The sequence below is a fragment of the Gobio gobio genome (assembly GCF_949357685.1).
Source record: "Gobio gobio genome assembly, chromosome: 8".
Lineage (NCBI taxonomy): Eukaryota > Metazoa > Chordata > Actinopteri > Cypriniformes > Gobionidae > Gobio > Gobio gobio.
The window spans coordinates 3,841,670-3,847,669 of record NC_137114.1 but is presented as its reverse complement, the minus strand read 5'-3'; positions in this window follow the sequence as shown (position 1 = coordinate 3,847,669).

Below are 6,000 nucleotides of genomic sequence, written 5' to 3'. Positions count from 1 at the left end.
CTCTCTGTCGCCAGGCTCCTGGCAGAGCAGACCCCAGTGGAACGTGCGTCCTTCCCTGGTCTCCTCTGTCAGGACGCAGCCGTTAACCGTGCCCCGACCCCGGGACGCCTAACAGCCTCCCCTGTCCGGGCCGGTAACGCTGCCTCACCCTGGGTACGTCTGCCGTCCGTATGACCCCGTTGGTGCAGTCTCTGGAAGCATGGCTTCAGCTTCCGGGGCTGTCCCGCTGGGTCGCGCGGACCGTCAGGCTCGGCTACACGATTCAGTTTGCGCAGGCTCCTCCCTGCTACAGGGGAGTCCGCCATACCGTGACCGGGGCCCACGCCCCCGTCATTCGTGCGGAGATTGCCACTCTACTGGCGAAGGGTGCGATCGAGCCTGTCCCTCCAGCCGAAATGAAGTCGGGGTTCTACAGCCCCTACTTCATTGTACCCAATAAGACCGGTGGGTTAAGACCAATCCTGGACCTGCGCATCTTGAACCGTTACCTGCACAGGTTTCCGTTCGAGATGTTGACAGCCTACGCCTTTTTGAATGCGTTCGTCCAGTCGATCGACCTGAAGGACGCCTACTTCCATGTCTCCTCCTACCTCGACCCAGACCGTTCCTACTGTTTGCTTTCGAGGGGCGGGCATGTCAGTACGCGGTCCTCCCATTCGGGCTATTTCTGTCCCCTCGCGTCTTTACGAAGATTGTCGAGGCAGCCCTTGCGCCCCTCCGGCAGCACGGGGTTCGCATCCTGAATTCCTTGACGACTGGCTCTTATTGAGTCACTCTCGAGAGCAGGTTCGCGGACACAGAGATCTGGTTCTCCACCACTTAGCCCGTCTGGGCCTTCGGGTCAACTGGGAAAAGAGTACTTTGCCCCGTGCAGAGGATCTCTTTTCTCGGGTTGGAGTTCGACTCGGCCGCCATGTGCGCGCAGCTTACGAGCGAGCGCGCGCAGTCTCTGCTGACTTGCCTCCGTCAAATCGAGAGCAAGAGTGCGGTTCCACTGAACTATTCAGAGGCTCCTGGGGCATATGGTATCAGCAGCCGCGGTGACGCTGCTCGGATTGCTTCATATGAGACCGCTTCAGCACTGGCTTCGCGATCGAGTCCCGAGATGGGCATGGCAGTCTGGCACGCTCCGGGTCCAAGTCACTCGGGCCTGCCTACAGACACTCACCCCGTGGTCGAACCTCAGCTTTCTACGGGCCGGTGTGCCCTTAGAACGAGTTTCCAGGCATGTTGTTGTATCAACGGATGCCTCTGCCACGGGCTGGGGTGCCATGTGCAATGGACAAGCAGCCGCGGGCTCCTGGACAGGACCCCAGCGCCTCCTGCATGTCAATTGCCTCGAGTTGCTGGCAGTACGGTTCGCCCTGCACCGCTTCCGAGCGTTGCGTATGGGTCAACATGTGCTTGTCCGGACAGACAACACAGCCGTAGTAGCGTACATCAACCACCTGGGCGGTCTACGCTCCCGCTGTATGTCTCAAACTCGCCTGCCATCTCGTTCTATGGAGTCAGAAGCGCCTGAGGTCCCTTCCTGCTGTCCATATTCCGGGAGTCCTGAACCACGCAGCCGACGAGCTCTCGCGGGTTTCAGCCTCTCCCGGGAGAATGGAGACTCCATCCCCAGACGGTCCAGCTGATTTGGGAACAGTTCGGGGACGCGCAGGTAGATCTGTTTGCCTCCCACGACTCTTCCCACTGCAGCCTGTTCTATTCCCTGACCGAGGGCACGCTCGGCTCGGATGCACTGGCGCACAGCTGGCCGTGGGGCCTACACAATTATGCGTCCCCCCCAGTGAGCCTACTCGCACAGCTTGTGCAAGATCAGGGAGGACAAGGAGCAGGTCCTTTTGGTCGCCCCGTACTGGCACGGCTGGACCTGGTTCCCCGAACTCATACTCCTTGCGACAGCCCCTCCCTGGCCTATTCCTCTGAAACTCCTTACTCAGAGACGGGGCACCCTATGGCACCCGCGTCCCGACCTGTGGAACCTCCACGTGTGGCTCCTGGCTGGGACGCGGCAGGTTTGAGTGGCCTGCCACCTACGGTGGTCGCCACCATCACTTCCGCTAGGGCAGAGTCCACTCGGCATGCCTATGCGTTGAAGTGGAACCTCTTCGTCTCCTGGTGCTCTTCCCGAAATGCCCGATCGGGTCCGTGCTTGAGTTTCTCCAGGAGGGGTTGGAGCAAAGGCTGTCTCCCTCCACCCTCAAAGTTTATGTGGCCGCAATATTTTCCCACCACGATCTCTTGGAGAACAAAAAGGTAAGTCAGCACGACCTGGTCATCAGGTTCCTGAGGGGGGCGAGGAGACTGAATCCTCCTCGCTCTCCTCTCGTACCCTCTTGGGACCTCGCAGTAGTTTTAAGTGCTCTGCAGAGGCCTCCCTTTGAGCCTTTGCGGTCGGTTGATATTAAGTTCCTGTCTATGAAGACGGCTCTGCTGACCGCATTGGCCTCAGTTAAGAGGGTCGGGGACCTGCAGGCATTTTCGGTTGACGAAGCGTGCCTGGAGTTCGGGCCGGCTAACTCTCACGTGATCCTGAGACCTCGGCCTGGATATGTGCCCAAGGTTCCCACCACTCCGTTTAAGGACCAGGTGGTGAACCTGCAAGCGCTGCCTGTGGAGGAGGCAGACCCAGCCTTGGCATTGCTCTGTCCAGTACGCGCCCTCCGCGCCTACGTAGACATGACGCAGTGTTTCAGGACCTCAGACCAGGTCTTTGTCTGTTATGGTGGAGAGCGGAAGGGAAGTGCTCTCTCAAAGCAAAGGTTGTCTCACTGGATAATGGACACCATTGTTTTGGCTTACCAGCAGCAAGGTCGACCATGTCCCCTTGGTGTGAGGGCACACTCCACTCGGAGTGTGGCCTCCTCTTGGGCTCTAGCGCATGGCGCCTCGCTGACAGACATCTGCAGAGCTGCAGGCTGGGCGACATCCAACACATTCGCCAGATTCTACTATCTCCGAGTGGAGCCAGTGTCCGACTATGTACTCGCCCCCCCGAGGGGCCGGTAATGGACCAGGCTTTGGTGTCTTCGCTTGCTCGCCACTCCACTCCACGGACTGGATACGTGCGATATTTCCTCAGGTGAGCTCCCCGAGAGCCCTGAGCTCCTCCAGCACTGCTTACGCCGATACCTGTGTGCCTGCCCTCTAGCGAGCCCAGACCCTCGTCTCCGGCCAGGTGCCCCGTGTGCATGGTTCCCCTCCGGCGACCCCCACACGAGTATTTCACCGTAAGTCTCCGCAGTGAGCGGGTTTCTTCCCTTGGCGTGTCCCCCGCCAACCCTAGGGTTAAAAATCCACCTTCGGCTGGTACCCTAGAGATCTCCATATGCAGCCCCTAGCCGGGTCATATGTGTCTCCTAAGTCCTCCCCACGGGTAGGCATCCTTGGCATTCCCTCACTGGGATATGCTTCCCAGTGTACCTTGGTAATCCTGTGATAAGTGGGAGTCCTTCGTCCGTACTAGTCTTACGACAGGGTACTCACACTTACGCAGGGCACTGGAAGACAGCTGAGTGGCGGGATTATATTGGGACCCCCATTCGTTAGTCACTAACGTTACGTCGTAGTGACAGAACGAAAGGGAACGTCTCGGTTACGGATGTAACCCTCATTCCCTGAGGAGGGAACGGAGACGTAACATCCCGCTGCCACATCAGCTGTGCTACCTGGAACGCAGGAGTTCAGTCTTGGCTCCTCAAGCAGAAACATAATGCGATATTGCCACGTACTTCCTTATATACTCATGCGGTGAGGCGGAGTTACGTATGCAAATTCCCCATGCCCCATGGCATTGGCACGCCATTGGGCGTTTTCTCTAAGCTCGAAGATGATAGGCTTCTAAGCGAAACCCCCATTCGTTAGTCACTAACGTTACGTCTCCGTTCCCTCCTCAGGGAACGAGGGTTACAACCGTAACAGAGACGTTCGTTCAAGTCCCCATAGGCTGAATGCAGAAACAGAAATGATTAGTTCATCTCTCGGGTCTTCTTGTTCAAGTCGTTTGTTCTTTTTTCACGTGACCGCTTCCCGGTTCAGTGTCTCGCAACATATACAACATTACAGTCGTATTATTAACTACATGTTGTAATATATTTATTATTACAAAATCATCAGAAGATATGTGCAATAAACATTTATGCGTATCCATTCTGAACAACCAAATGTGTCCAGGCTTCATAGGAAAATAAATTATTATACTAGCTAAAAAACTGAAATAATAAACAAAAAAACTACGCACTTGTTTGTAAGGAAGGTTGTGAATTAACTAGTGGTGGGCATAGATTCATTTTTTTTATCTAGATTAATCTCACTGTAATCTTGGAATTAATCTAGATTAAAATGGCTCATTTGAATTCTGTCGAAGGCATTCAGAATATGTGTACTCGTAAGTGATCGTTTGTCTTTTTGTAGTTTGAATAATAAATAACTTCTGTCCCTTTAAGACCTGACGCACGCATGGATCCCACTGTTCCTGTGAGCTGGTTATGAATGTGTTTACGTTAAAACTCACCAAGATGGGTATTGAGACATTTTTGAGTGCATTTGACCATTAATAAGCAGAGGCGGCTTTATTACGGTATGTGTGTGTGCGCTTCAGATGCGAGCGCGAAATCTGTGGGAATTAGTAGAATTAACGTTATGTGCAACCCCGCGCGAAATTCAGACCGGTCACAGCAAAACTAACAAAAGTCCAGCAGAACACCTGTTCGCAATGTTCAGAGGATTAACCAGACTGAATGAGAGGAGGCAGTGCGGGTCAACTCGCTGTTGGTGGGAGAGGAGAGCGCAGCTGATATCAATACTGTAGAAAATGAGTATTGTATCGTTTCAGATATTTCAGTATCGATGCATAGCGAAATATCGATATTTTGGACAACACTAGTAGGCATACACACAGGTTCGAAGACTCAACATTGAGAATAGATTAACAGCGATATTTTTTTCATCGCCCGATAAGAGTCTCACGTTAATACCGATAACTGCCCACCATTAGAATTAACTAATTTCTGTATCCAACACTGCTGTCAGGTCACGTGACAAAAGAACGAGACTCGAGAGATGAACTAATCTTTTCTGTTTCCGGTGACTGCATAGCCTTGCCTAATGGGGCTGGGACTTGATGAACGAATGACTCGAACCCGAAGACTCGAGAGATTAACTAATAATTTCTGTTTCCTGTACATAACATATGGGAGGTTGCGCATGCGCAGTCAACACAAAATGAACAAATCGCTCTCTGAGACAACTCATTGTTCTCGAGTCATATTAAAGATTCGTTCAAAATGAATGAATCGTTCATGAATGACACATCACTAGTTCTTACTAGAACCAGGAAGTGTGACCATATTAGCCGGTTCTGTCAACACTGCACTGGCTCCCTATTAAAATTGCATACATTTTAAAATCTTGCTTATTACTTACAAAGCACTAAATGGTTTAGCTCCAGTACTTGAGCGAGCTCTTAACACATTATACTCCATCACGTCTACTGCGCTCTCTAAATTCTGGCCAGTTGATCATACAGAGAATATCCAAATCAACTGCAGGCGGGCGATCCTTTTCCTATTTAGCTCCTAAACTCTGGAACAGTCTTCCTAGCATTGTTCGGGAAGCAGACACACTCTGTCAGTTTAAATCTAGACTAAAAACACATCTCTTTACTATGGCACACACATAAAACACATTTTTCAATTAAATTATTGTTACGCTGCATTAACTAGGTCAGCCGGAACCGGGAACACTTCCCATAACACCTGATGTACTCGTGAAATCATCAGAAGAATGACATCTACGCTAATGATAGTCTCTCTGTTTTATCCCGAGATTTAATGCAGTCAGCCGTATCCGGGCCGTATCCAGATCAGATGGTGGACCTGCGCCCAGACATGACCAATGCATGACCCTGAAGTGTCTGCAGAGATCGTGATTAGACTCCCCTGAAACTGCCTCATCGACACGTCATCCTCAATAAACCCGTCTCGAGTTGCCTCC